The following is an 18,429-nucleotide window of genomic DNA, read 5'->3' as shown; positions in this document are numbered from 1 at the left end:
ACACCCCGTGTCCACCTTTGCGCACTCTGTCAACACATTCCAAACATGTGTAAAGGGCTTCAGCTGATGACTCGTGTGCATTTCAATTGATTAGTCAACTAATCCGTTCAATTTGCATATGAACCACACAACCATTCTGAAGGAAATAAAGCAAATCTCTATAAACTGAAACGACAAGTAACGGGAAATGCAGCATTTGGTTCTTATACTGCAGCCAGGATTTCAAACAAATTAACTGGTTCTCATTTGCAGAGCCTTTGTTTTGAGCAGGAGATACTTTCCTTTTCCTTCCACTTCAAAGATTCCCCCTTTAAGATCCTGGAAGGTAAGGTAAAGGTAAAGAACCCCTGGTTAAGTCTAGTCAAGGGCAACTATGGGGTGCGGTACTCATCTTGCTTCAGGCCGAGGGAGCCGGCGTTTGTCCACAGACAGCTTTCCGGGTTATGTGGCCAGCATGACTAAACTGCTTCTGGCACAACGGAACACCGTGATGGAAACCAGGGTGCACAGAAATGCCATTTACCTTCCCACCGCAGTGGTACCTATTTATCTACTTGCACTGGCATGCTTTCGAACTGCTAGGTTGGCAGGAACTAGGACAGAGCAATGGGAACTCACCCCGTCACAGGGATTCAAACCGCTGACCTTCCAATTGGCAAGCCCAAGAGGCTCAGTGGTTTAGACCACAGCGCCACCTCCAATTGGTGTAGACCATTAGTTTGAGTCCTTATAAAGCAGATAACTATATTTATACCTTTCTCCCCCACCACGGGAGATCTGAAAGGTGGCAACATGAGAACAGGCATTTTCAGTGGTGGCTCCTCACCGCCCTGGGGAGGCACACCTGGGGCCATCTTTACATATCTTTTGGCGCCAGGTGTAAATATTCATTTCGCTTTTAACTATATAGGGGCTTTTGGTGAGGGCGATTTTGTTAAGTGCTGGGTTTAATGTATGTATGTGTTTGTTTGTTTGTTTGTTTGTTTCCTTAAAATATTGTAAGTCACATTTCGTTGCCATGGCAAAAAAGTGACTAGTAAATTTAGTTAGTTAGTTAGTTAATAATAATGTGCTCTTTCCTGACTAGCATCATTCATCACACATATTTCTTTCTTGTGACAGAAGAATGCCAAGGTATGTATTTTTACTGTGTGTCCTCACTGGGGGAAATGCTCATGTACTTTTAACCAGCGCACCACCCAGGGGGAGGGAGAGCTACGCTTAAACCTGTACCCATTGTAGTAATTGTCCCTCTTGACTATCATAACCTTTCTTGAGCACAAATTGAATCACCTAAGTGCTTATCTTTCCGTTTTCAACTTTAGAGACTTTCCTTCCTGCTTGGATCCTACACATAGCAGAGGAAGCACTTTTCATAAGCACTCAAAGTGCTTAGTTTACCCCAATAATCTTTGCCACAAGCCAGTAAAGCAGGCCAGAGTGCTTGTCCTGCATATTACTGTTCAGGGAGGAGTTGAGGCTGAGAGACAGTGGGTGAGTTCCCTACCCAGCAAGTTTATAACTAAGTGAGGACTGGTGTTTTTTAGCATAGGCAAGTGGTGTCCCCCAAATGTTTCTGAACTGCTGCTCACATCACTGGCCATGTTGGCTGGAGCTGACTGGAGATGGGGATCAACCAGTGTCTAGAGGGTGCTGCATTTGCTAGCCTGGTATAGCTTGTCACACCATTTCCTATATTTCTCAAACAACACGGCAAGTATCCACTAGGAGAGAGGCGGGGAACCTTTGTCTGAGAGCTGCATTCCCATATGGAGTACTTTCTGTGGGTTGCTTGGCAGTAGTAGGTAAGGCTAAGGATTAAAGGGGGTGGGGCAAGGGTACATTTGGCTGCATTGCAGCCATGTCAAAGTTTTCTACATCTTCTTCTTCTTTGGTGATCACTCGTAGCCGAGTAAGATTGTCTTCCATAAACACGGTTTTAAAAGTGAGCCGGTAAGTGACTGTGGAGGCCACTTCTGGATCCACATGTCTTTCCACAGTGAGGACATAGGATTCTGGGTTGGAGTTGATCATGGTGAAGGTTTGCCAAGCGTGCCTTCCTCTTAGCGCGTTTCTTCCTTTCTTCCCGAGTTCAAGCATCTTCAAAACCCATGACACCTTTGGTAAAGGCTGTTCTCCAATTGGAGTGCTTGCAGGCCAGTGTTTCCCATTTGCTGGTCTTTATACAACATTTTTTTTTAAGATTTGCCTACAGAGGGTCTTTGAACCTCTTTTGTTGACCACCAGCATTGTGCTTACCATTTTTAAGTTCAGAATAGAGTAGTTGCTTTGGAAGACAATAATTAGGCATCTGCACAACATGACCAGTCTAACGAAGTTGATGTTGAAGAGTCATTGCTTTAACACTGGTTATCTTTGCTTCTTCCATTACACTGGCATTAGTTCACCTTTCTTCCCAGGTGATGTGTAAAATTTTTCAGAGACACCGTTGATGGAATCTTTCAAGGAGTTGGAGATGGCATTTATAAGTGGTCCATGTTTCACAAGCATACATAGTACAATAGCTTTGTAAACAAGCATTTTGGTTTCCCTGCGAATGTCCTGCATTGCAGCCATGTCAAAGCTTTATACATCACAACCACAACCACACACCTCCCCATTCAAACTAGCAAAAGGGATTGTTTCAGTTCAAGACACATTCTGGTTGGGGAAAAGGAGAAGCAAGGTTAGTGAGGGGCATGACCTGGAGAGAGGGTGTGATTTATGAAGAGTCTTAAAGGATAGATATAGAGGTATTGGGAGGGCACATTTGGCCTGTAGCTCTGGGAGGGGAACAGGGATCTCCAGCAACTCTCAGCACCCTTAACAAAGTAAACATCCCAGAATTCTTTGGAGAAAGTCACTAGTGTTTAAAGCGGTTTCATACTGCTTTAAATGGATGGTGCGAATGTGGCTACTGTGAATGGGGTGCAAGCCAAATCTCACACACACACACACACACACACACACACACACACCACCATCCCTAATCTCCACTTGAAGAAATGAGATCTGTTAGCATTGTCAAGCAAGGACTCTCCATCACTCGGGAGCAGACTTGAAGAGTTGGGCCGCCGAAACATGGCACATGGCTACACAAATGAATCACGGCTCTATTAAGTCGCCAAATGTAATCCTGACAGAGACGGCAAGGGCTTAACGTTCTCTCTCCCTGATCTCTTCCCCCTTCGTCTCCTCCCTCCATCTCTCTCTCCCCCCCTTTTTTTGCTTTGATTCTTTTGACAGCCAATTTCTTGGAGAGTTACTCTAGGTTACATTGTGCCACCTCTAATGGAATTCAAAGCTTTAATTCAGAAAGTGGCCACTCTTGACCTCCAACCCCATTGCCACCCACTCTGCCACCCCCTTCTTTCTCCGTCACCATGGCAATGAATAGCGAGTGGGGAAAAATGGGAGCAAGTGAAGTCTAAAGCTTTTCACACCAAAAAAAAAAAACAAAAACAGAGAGAAAGATGAATGAAACTCATTCATCACTGAGTGAGAGACCCAGAGAGAAGTACGACTGGAAAAGCAAATCGTAAGAGAGGGGAAGGGGGAGAAAGAGATGGAGGGAGGGGAAAGGGGGGAAGAGAACACGGGAGAGAAAAAGATGACTTCATGCAGGAAGTTATGTGATCTGAGAAAGGAAATAAAAGGACATACTGGTAAGAATGCAGTCCTCTTTATAAATCAAGGGCTTCATTCAACAACAAACCAAGAAGGTGAGGCAACTTCCCCCAGAAAAGTTTGCAGGGAGGGGCTGTTTGCATGAGTATGTCATAAACCCAATTAAGCATTTTTTATGCTCAAATTCATGTCATGCCAAAATCTCAAATTTTTCAAACGTTATCCACCCCTGCAAAACAGTTCGTTATTTCCCATGGCTTTAGAATTTCCTCCAAATTTCTGTGGATGCAAGTGTTCTCAGCTTATCAGTGCAAGGTAGCACATTTTTTCTTCTCAGTAAATACTTGCCCCAAACTTTGCAGCCTCACCAGCTGCCCATGCTTTCTGATCTGATCTGAAAAATCCCCATGAGAGTTCTCTCATGACGGCATCCCCTGGGCTTTCAGTGCAGCACAGGCACCTGGGAAGGCTGCATTGCATGAACTGCTGATGAGGTGATTTGCAGAATGAAAGAAAGGATTCTCACAAACACCCCTTTGCCATCTTGAGTAAGTCAGGTAAGCATACAGAAGGGGGAAGGAAATAATTCCTCATTTTGATGGAGAGAAAATTCCAAGTGGAAATTTACTCCACCATTCCAACGAATGGGGAAGAATGTGGACACAGAAGTCCCTGCTATAACTCTTCCTGTCACTGGGATTGCATAAACACAAATTTGGCTTTTTCATAGATAATAAATAACCAGAAATAAATTTTTAAAAGTACAATAAATTGGACATTACTGGAAATAATTATTTCTCCAAACTTTTAAATTTAGATGTCTAGTTTACTGGTGCTGTCCATTCTTCTTCTTTGGCAATGACTTGTAGCCGAGTAAAATTGTCTTCCATGAACATGGTCTTAACTTTGAGTCTGTAAGTGACTGTGGAAGCCAATTCTGGATCCACACATCCTTCCACAGTGGGGACATAGGTTTCCGGGCGGGAGTTGATCACAGTGAGGTTTTGCCAAACGTGTCTTCCTCTTAGCTCATTTCTCCTTTTCGCCCTGAGTTTGGCTTCTTCAAAGTCCACGACACCTTTGTTAAAGGCTGTTCTCCAGTTGAACCACTTGTAGGCCAATGTTTCCCAGCTATCCGTGCTTAAACTACATTTTTAAAGATTTGCCTTGAGAACGTCTTTAAGCCTTTTTTGTTGTCCACTGGTATTCCGCAGGTTGTGCTGTTAGAATTCTAGCCTGTAATAGTTACATGTAACTCAGAGTAACTGTGTATACCCAAGGCAGGGCTGAAATCCCACCCATCCTCTTTGCCGCCTCATTCATAAGAAATGAAGAAAAAACAACTACCTGACTTTTAGAAAACATCTGAAGGCAGCTCTGTTTTGGGAAGTTTTTAATGACTGATGTTTTAATGTATGGTGTTTTTAATCTTTTGTTGGAAGCTGCCCAGAGTGGCTGGGAAAGGAAGGAAGGAAGGAAGGAAGGTATTATAGCATTATTATTATTATTATTATTATTATTATTATTATTATTATTAAAGTGCTAGGGGATTCTTTTTTCAATTTGGATGAGCAAGGACTAGATTCCAGATACTGGGTTCACCATGTCTGAACAGAGTTCTGACATCCCCTGCTAGCCCACACAATCTCCATAAAACACCACTATGGGATGATGTGGCATCACTGTAACAGGGACTTCCAGGTTTAAAAAAAGGTACTTCTCAGTGCCAGCTACAGGGCTATCTCCCGTACCACCAAAACACTCACCAGAGCAATATTAGTGCCATGATTCTACAGGGATTGTTGGTAAAATAGCCACCGTGAAGAGGAGCAACTATATCTGGTGAGCTTCTGGGGTTTTTACAGGGCTTTGCACATCTGTATTTCATGATGTTTCCTAAAATACCATTGCATTCACTCTCAAGTGAATGTTCCCTTTCGTTGTAAAAGCAGATATGTGCACTGGTGCAAGGGAGCCCTCCGTCCATCCCCTTTACACACTAAGCATGCTGATTAGCAGGACATGGGGGGCAACAAAAACCATGACTTATAGCAGATCTAGATCTCCCAAGAGTTGTTACAATAGCAAATGAGAATGGATGAATCTGACCATTGCGGGTTCTCTCATTTTTCCAATCTTGAGTTCAGTTCCAGTTTGTGATTATTATTTTTTAAAGTTTTTCTGAACATTCATCATCATTTCATTGCAAATTTATCCTAATAGACACATTTTTTTTGCATGTAATTTTCCCTAATATGATGCAGTTTTGTATCATATTACTTGGCTGGAGAACTATTACAAAATTTAGAGAAGTGCTCATTTCAAACAATGACTGTGTTTTGTTTCAAATATTCAGTCACCCACCCGCCCAGCAGCACTTAAGAAAGTGCAGGTACAAAGACAGGACTCAAAACTATTAAAGATCCAAGTGGAAATTTAAATCTTTGAAAATCTACAACGGAAACTGTTCATGGTCCAGTTTCTTCTCCACAAGTTCTTCCTTAAGTATTCTCTTTTTGTGTTTCTTTATAAGCAAGATAATTGGATTGGAATGGACTTAGCAGACAGATTTTTTTCCCCTGTACTCAACAGACTAACTTAAGCAGCTTGTAGGTAGAATGCTGTGAATGGACACTGGATTAGTGCTGTCTGTCATCATAATGTGATTTTTATTTTTACAAAAACATTTAAAGTTTTTCTTATAACTGCCAAACCTCCATTGGGATAACCTAACATTGCAACTCCTAGACTGGAGGGATGATTGGGGCTTGGAATCAGGTCTCTATTGAGGGCCACATCAGGAATTTAGCATGAAGTTGAAAATGCACACAACACCCATAGAACACATTTCATCAAGTAATGCAACCCTCCTGGAAATTAAGCTGTCAAGCGGGGACAATCCTTGATAAACACATAGGCCTGGCATACTTGGCCACGCAGTGCCAGAGCATTCATCAGTATTGTAGGAGTAACACCTATAATGTCATGGCTTGTGACGTATTGGTAAAACAGAGGGATTGAACTATTCAGAAAAAGTGCTTGCACAAAAGGTCTTAGACTGGGATGAAAGGGTACAAGAACTGCCCTTCCAGCTCCATCACTGAAATAACCTGCTGGAGTATCATTGGTCATTTTCTGAGTTGGTGAGGCTCATTTGACAACAACAAGGAACTGAGCCTTTCGTGTCACCAAACCATTCCTTTGAAGTATTCTGCCAACAGATATTCAGCAGGCATGTTCTGTTGCAACTGTTTAAACAACTGCTGAAAACTTTTCTATTCCATCAGGCTTACACAAGCAAGTAAGAATACATCTCTCCACAACAGTTATCTGTTTATGATCTTAACCACTTTTGTATATGGTTTCTATTGTACCTGTTTTAAATGAGGTCGTCGTGAAATGCTTTGTGAATTTACGGTACATACATATTTTTAGAAGTAAATATAAAATAAATGAGATGCACTAGCTTGATTTAATTATAATATCACCTGAGCACTTCTCTCTCTCTCTCTCTCTCTCTCTCTCTCTCTCTCTCTGAAACGCTTCACAAATTTGTGTGCCATCCTTGCACAGGGGCAATGCTAATTTTCTCTGTATCGTTCCAATTTTAGTATATGTGTATATGTGCTGCTGAAGCGAGCACAGCACTTAGCACTCTTGAACGCTTCTTCAGTAACTGCCCATCTTAAAAAGCTAAATGTTTTCTCAGTTTTGCCTTGTAAGACTATGCAGTGAAGGCACACTTGTTTGTGAAATTAGCTTTTGTCATACTGGACTTGTGGGTCCTTTTATTATGAACTTCCCATCAGCCTCAACCAATGTGGACAATAGTGAGGGATGAGGGGAGCTGTAGCCCAATAACATCTGGAGGACCAAAGATTCTCCATCACTTTTCTAGATTCAGGGAGAAAGAATCTTACATTTTAAGATAACTGGATATGATAGAAGATCAATAATGAAATTAGGACAATCTTCCCAACTTGGTGTAGAAAAGGACAAATCTGTCAATTTTGGTATCTCATTTTTCCATTCTTAAATTTCATTTCCACATTTCCATGTCAGGTAGTGTTTCTTGAACAAAGTCCTCATGAAAATTCATCAACATTCTAGGGTTAATTTCTCCTAATATACACAATTCTGTATGCCCTCTTCACCAATATATAGATTTTTATGCACATTTTACCCTGGTTAATGCATTTTTGCAAACATTACTTCGCTGCAGAAATGCATTGCAAAATTCAGCGAGGTGTGAATTTTGAAAGAGCACGTGCTCTTTTCAAGAAGTACCAACTAAGTAAGTTCACCTTTAAATGATCTGAATTTCTTCCTCCATCCCTGGCTTGGTGCTTTCCAGATGCGTTTGGACTCTAACTCACACAACCCCAGTCAACATGGCCAAATGCTGGGAATTGGTTCAGTATCATCTAGAAGGCCACAGGTTCCTGTTCTAAGACTTCACAGTGCTGCATGTTGGGCTCCATGATTTTATAATAATTACTTAACACATTAGTGAACAATGGAGGGTGGAAAGATGATGCGATAAAGGCTCAGAAATGTGCAATGAAGGGTATCCTAATTCAGTTATGAAACCAGCACTTGCCTCCTAGCAAGCAGAGATGGTATTGAAAATTAGAACTTATGCAGTCAAAGAAAGAAAGTAAAAAAAAGAAAAGGTCCCCTTCTAAAAAGAAATTGGATATCCAGTCCAAGTGATGCTGATGGAAAGGAGCAACGTTGGCAGGCAAAATGTAAATTGGAGATTTAAGAGAAGCCTAGTAGCAAATTTGAAGAACGAGGAGGCAAATGCAGGCCGACAAGTCATAAGGATTTCTTTAAGTACACCAGAAATAAGATGCCTTGTGGGAGAGATGGTGGGCCGACAGACTGGGAAGCTATGGAGGGGCAATCAAAGGGGATAAAGAGATTGTCCAGAAACTAAATCATTGCTTTGCTGCAGCTTTTTCTGCAGAGCACAAGGAAGAAACCCCTTCAGGGTTAGGCAGGTATGCAAGCCATGAAGCAGCTGCTATGATACAACAGCAGTCAAGATTTCATAGGATTTGACAAGATGACTTGCATTATTGTAAATTGGCTTTATGGAATCACCTTGTCCAGTGACGGCCAAACTTGGCTCTCCAGCTGTTTTGGGACTACAGCTCCCATCATCTCTGACCACTGGTCCTGTTAGCTAGGGATGATAATGATAATAATAGTAATAATAGTAACAACAACAACAACAACAACAACAACAACAATGTATTACTTATTCCCCCCCCCCCAATCTGGCTGATTTTCACCAGCCACTCTGGGCGCCTTCCAATCGAGTGTTAAAAACAATACAGCATTAAATATTAAAAAATGATGGGAGTTGTAGTCCCAAAACAGCTAGAGAGCCAAGTTTGGCCATCACTGACCTAGTCAATCAAAATGGGCAAATTTCCCTTTTTCGCACCGCCATGAGAATCACTCCTTCATTTTTCAAGTGTGCTAACTTAGCAAACCTGGGTTTTGAACACAAGCCCTCTTCAGGAATTCGGAACCCAGGAATAGCGAAGGGGCTTCTGAGACACTGATTGTGGAGAGCTATGGATTTATTCGGATTATCCCCAACCCACCAGCTGGACTTCAACACATTGAATGTTTGAAGGATCAAGGCTGAGATTCCCTTGGAGAGGGTCCTGTCAGTTTATTATTATTATTGATTGTTATTATTGTGTTTCATTTATGAATCACCTTTCACGTACCAGTAAGTCTTGAGGCACTTCACAGGCACGTAAGAAAAACCACAAAACTTAAGTTTAGAAACAATATAAAACACAACTAAAAATTGATAGCAGAAACTGCATTCCAAATGCCTTGCCCAACATATTTTGACTCTCAAGAGTCTTTCTCAGTGAAATATTTGGACAGCTTCTCCTTCTGCACAAGGAGTGTTATAACACACTGCAAATGCATAGAAATGTAAAACCATACAAGATTATCCAGTTATTATTGCATATCCTATTGGCCATCAGCCAGATACTGTACTCTTGCATATATATGTTAAATAAATATACCGTATTTAGTTTCTTTAGACCTAGTTGCGGGTTTTTTTGTATTTAGTGTGTCAAGGATTTTGTTCTACAGCACCAGCTTGATGAAGCTAAGCCGGTCTGGATCTGGCCAATGTGTGGATGGATCTGGCCAATGTGTGGATGAGATTCCTTGATGGGGGAAGAGGTGGAATACAAATGTAATAAATAAATCAGAAGTACCGTAACCCATTCTTATCACAGAAAGGTTGCTAAGAATGGGGGAAGAATGGTAGGTAAGAATGAACAATGCTGGCCATTCAGTAGCAGTCAATGCACATTACAACTGTTAAGAGCCACTGCCTGGATTTGATGGTTTTCCTTTTTGCCTTGATTCTTTTTTCCCCCTAATGTGCAGCATGTACTACATTTCAAGCCTGCAGACAGAGCCAGTGTTGTTTGCTGATTTTCGCACAGCACCTAGAGAATTTTCAAAGCTCTGTAAATAATGCATAACTACAACTTGCTGGACAGCCAAGTGATTTGTCTGTTGTCGGGCCAGCTTGTGTAGGGAAGAAAAAAATGATTAACTCCGCCACCGATCACAATAAGCTAATCTGGCCAGAGAAGGCAGTAATTGATCATTTGGCCAGACATCCAGATGTACTGCATGTTGCACTTGTCGCATGGCCAGGACTAATTTCAACCACATGAACATCTCACCACAGCAGTGTGCAGGCAATGGAAAGCTATGCAGTTGATTGAAATGATTAAAGATGGTGCACATGGGGACCAACCACCTTCATGGGCTGAGGTCAAGGGTCAGCATGAACAGGTCCTTGCCTAGGATCGGTACCCCAACAAGGGTCTACTGACAAGAGTCCCCTGGACCTTCTCTTGCTCTTCACCATTGCAACCTGCGTGTTCATATGCACCTCCCTCTGGTCCAGAGGGAATGAGATCGAAAAGTATAGCAGTGGCGAGGAAGAGGAAGAGTAGCTGTCATTGTGTGCTTCCTCACTGGCTCCGCTGGGCAAGCAGGTGGTAGGAATGAGGAAGCAGAGTAGCAGCAGCAGCAGCAGCTGGCAACAACAGCAAGATGCTGGTAGAGTTTTCCCGACCAAAGGCGGCATTTTCTCATGGGCAACATTCTGGAGGCCACATGGCCATGGTGAGTGTGGCCAGAGGCAAAAGTGGGTAGGCTTACATATAAATGTGGGTGGGGCAATGGATATGACTCTTATCTTTGTACACTAATCAAATACCAGCCATGCAAAATCCAGAGGGTTTGGCTCACATGCCCACACATCCAGGCAAGCAGGAGGCAGGGTCGTGACTCAAGGCCACATTCCAGCCAGGAAAAGGTAGTCAAGGAAGTTGCAGAGCAGGACTGGTGAGGGAGATGGCTGAGAGGCAGATAGGGAGGACAGCCTCTATGCCTGAGCTTACTTACCCCTGGGGTAGAACCACCAGGGGGGGGCAACTGCAGATGTCCTGTGGAAGCTCCTCCCCTTAAAAAAAGAAACTTGGTGCTTGCACTCACCCCCTGAAGTGGCAGGCCAAATCAACTAAAGTCAACTGAAATTCAACTGAAGTCAACCAAGTCAACTGAAAGTCAACTGAAGTCAACCAAGTCAACTGAAATGGCCTATATATAGTCACATATTTCGGGATCCTAAATTACCAGTACTGCCCTTGAGGCTGACAAGTATTGCCTAATGCTGCTTGTAATGTTCTTTCTGTAAATACCCACAGCAGGGTTATTTTCTGCTTCCATGGATGGAAAGAACTACCCTGAGTTACAGTAATTAACCAACTCAATGGAAGCATCATGGGACCAGCCCAACTCTCAAAAGTCGGTGGAGTTTCCGGCAAACAGCTGCCTCAAACCTCTTCAGACGAATAACCACAAAAGTGCTCAGGAAATCCAAACTCTGTCAAAGAAACGTTGGCTTTCCTCAAAGTGATCCTCAGGTAAAATAGTTGCAGATCACGGCCAAGAGGATTTGGGAATAAATGGAGAAAGTCATCCCAATGAACTGGCAACTTTCTTTAAAATGCATCTCTGCTGCTCAATTGCTACAGCTCTACAGTGACTTCTGGCTACCACCACGACAACCATAATTCTAATATGCCACATATTAGAATATCTGGATCTCTTTGACATACACATTCCAGAGGCAAGGCAGAAAAGGGTGGAATGAGCTTTGAAATATGACTGAGCTATTATCTTAAATTGTCCTTTCTGCTAAGTGTGGTAGACAGTGTATCCCTGTAATTTAATTATAATGATAGGGCATACTCCAACCAAAGTTAAGCACTGTTAAGGCTCATCTATTTCAATGGGAGAATTAAGTATGTGCTTAAATCTCCTCCACTAAAATTAATGGGATTTAGGCCATGTCCCAGCATTATATTTAGCCACAACAATATAGCTTGTTCCTGTGCAAAGTCATCTGGATGCTCACCTGGAACATCTGTGCTCTTACAGATCTATGGGGTGGCTCTTTTTCATACCAGCTCTGCCTATCCTGAGAACAGGAGAGGGCTGGCATAGGATGTAACTGCAGCTTGGACTTCCTCTAAGAGATCTCCATTGGCTCCCAGTATGTTTCTGAGTGTTTAAAGTCCCAAACGGCTTCAGCCCTGTCTATCTGAAGGAGCATCTCCGTCCTTATCATTCAGCCCAGACACAAAGTTCCAGCTCCGAGGACCTTCAGGTGGTTCCTTCACTGTGAGAAGTGAGGTTACAGGGAACCAGGCAGAGGGCCTTCTCTGTAGTCACACCTGCGCTATGGAACGCCCTCCAGTCAGATGTCAAGGAAATAAACATCTATCTGACTTTTAGAAGACATCTGAAGGCAGCCCTGTACAAGGAGGTTTTTAATGTTTGAGGTTTTTGTGTTTTAATATTCTGTTGGAAGCCACCCAGAGTGGCCAGGGCAACCCAGTCAGATGGGCAGCATATAAATAATAAAATTATTGTTATTAGTGTGACCTCAGATTCCCCACATTATTTATTTGGAATCATTTGTAAACCACTAACTAAGATGTTGGGACGCGGGTGGCGCTGTGGGTAAAACCTCAGTGCCTAGGACTTGCCGATCATATGGTCAGCGGTTCGAATCCCCGTGGCGGGGTGAGCTCCCGTCTTTCGGTCCCAGCTCCTGCCCACCTAGCAGTTCGAAAGCACCCCTAAGTGCAAGTAGATAAATAGGTACCGCTTTATAGCGGGAAGGTAAACGGTGTTTCCGTGTGCTGCGCTGGTGCTGGCTTGCCAGAGCAGCTTCGTCACGCTGGCCACGTGACCCGGAAATGTCTCCGGACAGCGCTGGCCCCTGGCCTCTTAAGTGAGATGGGCGCACAACCCTAGAGTCGGACACGACTGGCCCGTTACCTTTAACTAAGATGTTGGTCCAACAAGCAGCCCCTACCACACCCCTGGTACACTGGACTAGGATATTTTTAAAAGGGGAAGGGAGGAAACTCACTACAAAGTACATACACTCTACATACACACGTAGTCTTACATACTATGCCTGGGAGCTGCTGGTTTGGATTAAGGATTTGTTTCCATAGAAAAGTAAGTATGCTTAGACCAGTGGAGGTCAATATGGTGCCCCCCCCAGGACTCCAATTCCCATCAGCCCTAGCCAGCATGGCCAACAGTTAGTGTTGCTTGGGAGCTGTAGTCCAACAGCACCGCTGGCTTACATGTTAAACTCTGGTGAGGGAAATTCCACACACACACCTATTTTTCTTTTCTGTGGGTATGTGCCAACACATGGGGTTAGAGTGGTTTGGACCCACCCAATATCTTTTGGGAGGTTCCCCCACAATGTTGAGGGGCTGGAGGAGGGCAAGTGTGGAGATGATGATGATGATGATGATGATGATGATGATGATAAGAAGAAGAAGAAGAAGAAGAAGAAGAAGAAGAAGAAGAAGAAGAAGAAGAACAACAACAACAACAACAACAACTTTTATTTATATCCCGCCCTCCCCGGGCTCAGGGCAGCTAACATCAGATATATAACATTGGTATAAAATCAAACAATAATTAAATTATCTCCTAAAAACAGGTCAAAATCAAATTAAAGTCTAATTAGATGGCTTTTCACAGGGTTAGGGTTGGGAACAGTAAGTGCTCACCGGCCCAACTGTTTACGCTGATCTTGTATGGGCCTGTGAGAATGCTGGGAGATCTCTTTCATATTAGTTCTTATACAAAAAGAAAAGGGGAGTCAGGCTGAGCCCCGATCAAAGGCCTAGCGGAACAACTCCATCTTGCAGGCTCTGCGGAAAGATGTCAAATCCTGCAGGGCCCTGATCTCTTGTGGCCAAGTGTTCCACCAGGCTGGGGTCAAGGTTGCAAAGGCCCTGGCCCTGGTCAAGGTGAGCCTAATCTCTCTGAGGCCCGGGATCTCCAAGGTGTTATTATTTGCAGACCGTAAGGTCCTCCGTGGCAGGTGTACCAGGAGAGACGGTCCTGTAGGTATGAGGGTCCTAAGCCGGATAGGGCTTTAAAGGTTTAAACCAACACCTTAAACCTGATCCTGTACAGCTGGTATAGCACTGGATGAATGTGATCCCGTGGCCGAAGACCCCATAAGGGTCTTCTTGAGATGAGCGTGGTGTTGCTTCAGTGGCCAGCTCCTCTTCCTCCTGTCATGAAAGGAGGAGTCACCGGCCATTGTAGCCAAGCTGCGTTCAGCTCCGCACTCGGCCTCTTCCCGAAGATGCGACAATGCACACATGATGTCACGTGTGTGTGTGTCGTGTGTTGCACGTGTGATGTCACCCATGCGACGCCAGGCACCCGCAATATCCATCGCAAGCTGACACCTCTGGTGTGTGTAAAGCAGAATTCAACAACCTTGTATTTTGTCTGGAAAGAAATGGTGCTACATCTAACAGAAACACTGATGCAGTTGGAGGAAAATTTCATGAAGAAAACCCATGACCATTGACTGAAATGTACTCTGATTTGGTCCGGGAGGGAAACCACTGATCAGATTTTTATTTCCTTTTTCTACCCTTGCCTTGGTTCTCACTGTAGGCTCAGCTGCACCCAGGCGATCTGTTAGTGGAAGTGCCGGAGCCTCTCACACAAAACAAAAACACCATTGTGACCTCCGGGAACAGAGCAATCCAAACAAACAAGTGAGTCAGGTGACCCAGGCCACTGGGAGACAATCAAGGCATCTCAGAGGCCTTCCTTCAGTAACAGCAAGGATTCCTAGCAAGAGGATGGAGAAGCAGGTTGGCTTAAAAAAAAAAAATCTCTCTCTCCTGACAGCAGAAAGCTAACGGAATCAGGTTGTGGTGTTCATGGTACCAATTGCAAATCTCACGGGTGCAAACTGTGAAAGGACACTTTAGAATGAGTGACTTGGGCACATCAACAGCTTGATATCCAAGCCCAGAAGTAGGCATATTTGTTCCTCACCGGGAAACCCATATAAGCACACTGATACCCTGATCAAGCTTTATGTTATGACATCAAGGGTATGGTTGTTTAACACAGCATTGAACAATGCACTGTGACAACTAAAAAGTAATTAAAAGGCAGTTGAAATTTACAGAAGCCTGAAAAGCACTTTGAACATGACCCTATGTTGGTGTTTTTTGTTTTTATAAGCCGACAAACACTATAGATGAAGGTGACTCCAAGCCAAGAAAATTGTAGGCAGTTGATGGATTCCTTACAGATTGCTGGCTTTTACCTACTAGGCAATCATCAAAATAAAGATATTGAGAGATCTGTGATGGGCATATTCTGTTGTTACTGATGATGGGCCTTATCTGAGCTTAATAGAAGATCAAAATGTTCCCTGAATCAATTTGAAAAGGCTATTGACCTGCTTTCTGCCAGAATCCCTCTTTACTGTAAACTTATGACTGACCCCAAGAGAAAGAGTTTTCACAAACTGCATGACACTCAATACAGTGATACCTCAGGTTACGAACCTAATTCGTTCCGGAGGTCCGTTCTTAACCCGAAACCATTCTTAACCTGAGGCGTGTTTTCGCTAATGGGGCCTCCCGCTGCTGCCGCGCCGCCGGCACACTATTCCTGTTCTCATCTTGGGGCAAAGTTCTCAACCCGAGGTACTACTTCCTGGTTAGCGGAGTTTGTAACTCGAAGTGTTTGTAATCCGAAGCGTTTGTAACCCAAGGTGCCACTGTAATCACAATAGTACAGATACACACACACACACACACACACACACACTACAGTTATGGTCACAATTAGATGCAAGGTTTGCATTTGTCAACATTTCCTAGATGCCTGTCTACAAAAAGAAATCAGTCATCATGTTTATAAACATTTGCATAAAATCTCAGACTGCATGAGGACTACTGTGTACAACCGCTGCACTAAGGGACTGCTTTGCAACCCGCTTTGAGGTCATTGGTTTTTTGCAATCAAGTGGTGCATGAAATTTTGTGAAATGAATATGCAGACAAAAAACACCCAAGAAGCAGCTCAAGATTTATGTATTGATTCATTTCATAGTAGTATTGTACATAGACATTTCCGTTGCCACAAAAAGCTTTGGTCAAACCTTACTATTAATGACAACAATCACATGGGGGTATATGATCATATATAATTCCAGGGCGTCCCTTCCTTCCTTATTTCCTTCTGTACATCCACCCATCCATCCTTCATTCCTTTCTTTCCTTGGGAAAAAATAACCCAACGATGTCACAGCTACGATCACATTATGGTCACAGCTGCAATTACACCAGCCTGCAGCACACTTAGAAATGTCAACGATGCATTCTACGTGCAGCTGAAACCAGGGCAAAGTACAAAATGCATGTGTTGGATAAAACCGCATATATCAAATGTGCATCCACCACACAATGGCCTGAGTTTATAGTACTAAATATAGATAAAACCTTAATAAGTAGTAAGAAATCTGAATCCCATACGGAGGGGAGTGGGAGGAACTTGACTGACAAGACTTGATATTTGGGAGGTACACTCAGAGATGCTGAGAGTCTAGCCCAGGGGTCAGCAAACTTTTTCAGCAGGGTGCCAGTCCACTGTCCTTCAGACCTTTTGGGGGGCCGGAGTATATTTTGGAGGGAGGGGAATGAATGAATTCCTATGCCCCACAAATAACCCAGAGATGCATTTTAAATAAAAGTCCACATTCTACTCATGTAAAAACACACTAATTCCCGGACCGTCTGTGGGCTGGATTTAGAAGGTGATTGGGCCGGATCTGGCCCCCCAGGCCTACCCATGATCTAGCCCTTTCCTGATGCTCTGGCTCAAGCAAAGAGCATGGAAGAAGCCAAGCTACCTGAGATATTTGTATCCACCTTGTCCTTTAGGCCCAACACCTGGGGGTGTCACAACTCCAGCTGAGAGATGCGCCACTTTCAACAGCCAGTATTGAAAACACATCCTCCAGAACCACCTTTGAATCAGCTCCCACCTACCCACCCAAGAAATCCACTGGAGATATTAATCTGTGGTACATATTTGGTAAAAGGAGAAAGATTTATACGATCTGAAGAGAAACCAGAGTATCTGTTGTACATATTTGGAACCTCTTTGCACTGTTCCTTTTCTGAAATACAAAATGAAGCCAGCATGCAAAAAAGAGCTATTTTGCTTACTTCAAAAGTTACATGTACAAAAGGCGTGATTGCAATGCACCAAATGCATGGCATTTCTTTGTGCCATTAACTATGTCTGGCCTTGCAGATGTTGTTGGACAACTTTCATCCTCCCTCACCACCGGCCATCCTTGCTGGGGCAGATGGGCTGCACAACCCTATCATAAACTGTTTTTCTGATGCCCTCAGCTGAAGTGTATTGCTATATCCGCTAGTAATATCTAAGGATGTTTTTGATTTTAAACATCAGATTATTATTATTTGATGTTGCTGTTTTGTTTTATTTTTATAGGTGTTTGTGATTTTATTGTTTCTTGGAGAACTGCCCCAGAAATTGTTACTGAAATGTGGCATATACATTTGTGAAATAGGTAAAAGGCCAATGCAGAGGGCCACCACGCCATCAAAAATTGAGGTCAACAATGGTGCTTAAGAGCACAATGGAAGATCAGATAAAACCAAGGTGGCTGGGTGATGGAAAGAGAAAGAGACGCCGTGCTCAAGCTGGAGAGTGGCTGAGAGAAAATCAGGAAACTGAATGATCATGAGGGCTACTAGTTCCCTGTGGACAAGGAAGATAAAATCCCAGGCCATTACACAAAAGATATGGGTCAAGCACTAGCAAGGCACCTGAATCCCATGAGGAATTATGTGCATGAGCATGTTAGGTTAGTTACAGTGTCCTGGTTTCATACCACATCACATATTGATTGCTGTATGCTTTTCTTGGAGATAAAAAGTCACAAAATGAATCCCATGCATGCAACATGTATTACTGCTAACAACATATTGCCAATCCATTAATTGAAGCTATATTCTCCAGCAGAAAATACTTGCCTACCTTTAGGGGAAATAATTATAACCTTACTAGAAAGATATGGTTCTTTCTCTCCTTTGGTTTAAGCAGAGAAGCAGATTCACGTTTTGGAAAATATGCTTTGGAAGGGCAAGTGTATTTGACCATTGGAACCAAGGCATATTAGACTATTCAGATGAATTATGCTTGGGTGATACCATTTTGGAACGAAGGGCAGGACCACAGTTTGAACGCTTCCTCACATAAAAACATATATTTCCACAGAAGTCTGGAACATTGAGAACAGTAGGATAGTACACTTCTCCCTGATATTCCCACTGAAGGAGAATTTGGATG

General features: G+C 43.2%; 1 protein-coding gene and 1 pseudogene across 2 annotated transcripts in view; both read right to left on the bottom strand.

Moving 5' to 3' along the window:
• The window catches only part of PTN (pleiotrophin), a 91,657-nt gene that overhangs the window by 64,457 nt on the left and 8,771 nt on the right, over window positions 1-18,429 (bottom strand). The window lies entirely within an intron of this gene.
• Window positions 7,156-7,270, bottom strand: LOC128422946 (uncharacterized; annotated as a pseudogene).

This window comes from Podarcis raffonei, chromosome 10, assembly GCF_027172205.1.
Source record: "Podarcis raffonei isolate rPodRaf1 chromosome 10, rPodRaf1.pri, whole genome shotgun sequence".
In the NCBI taxonomy this organism is placed as follows: Eukaryota; Metazoa; Chordata; class Lepidosauria; order Squamata; family Lacertidae; genus Podarcis; species Podarcis raffonei.
Note: the sequence above shows the minus strand (reverse complement) of the source record. Positions and strands in the feature narration are given on the sequence as shown.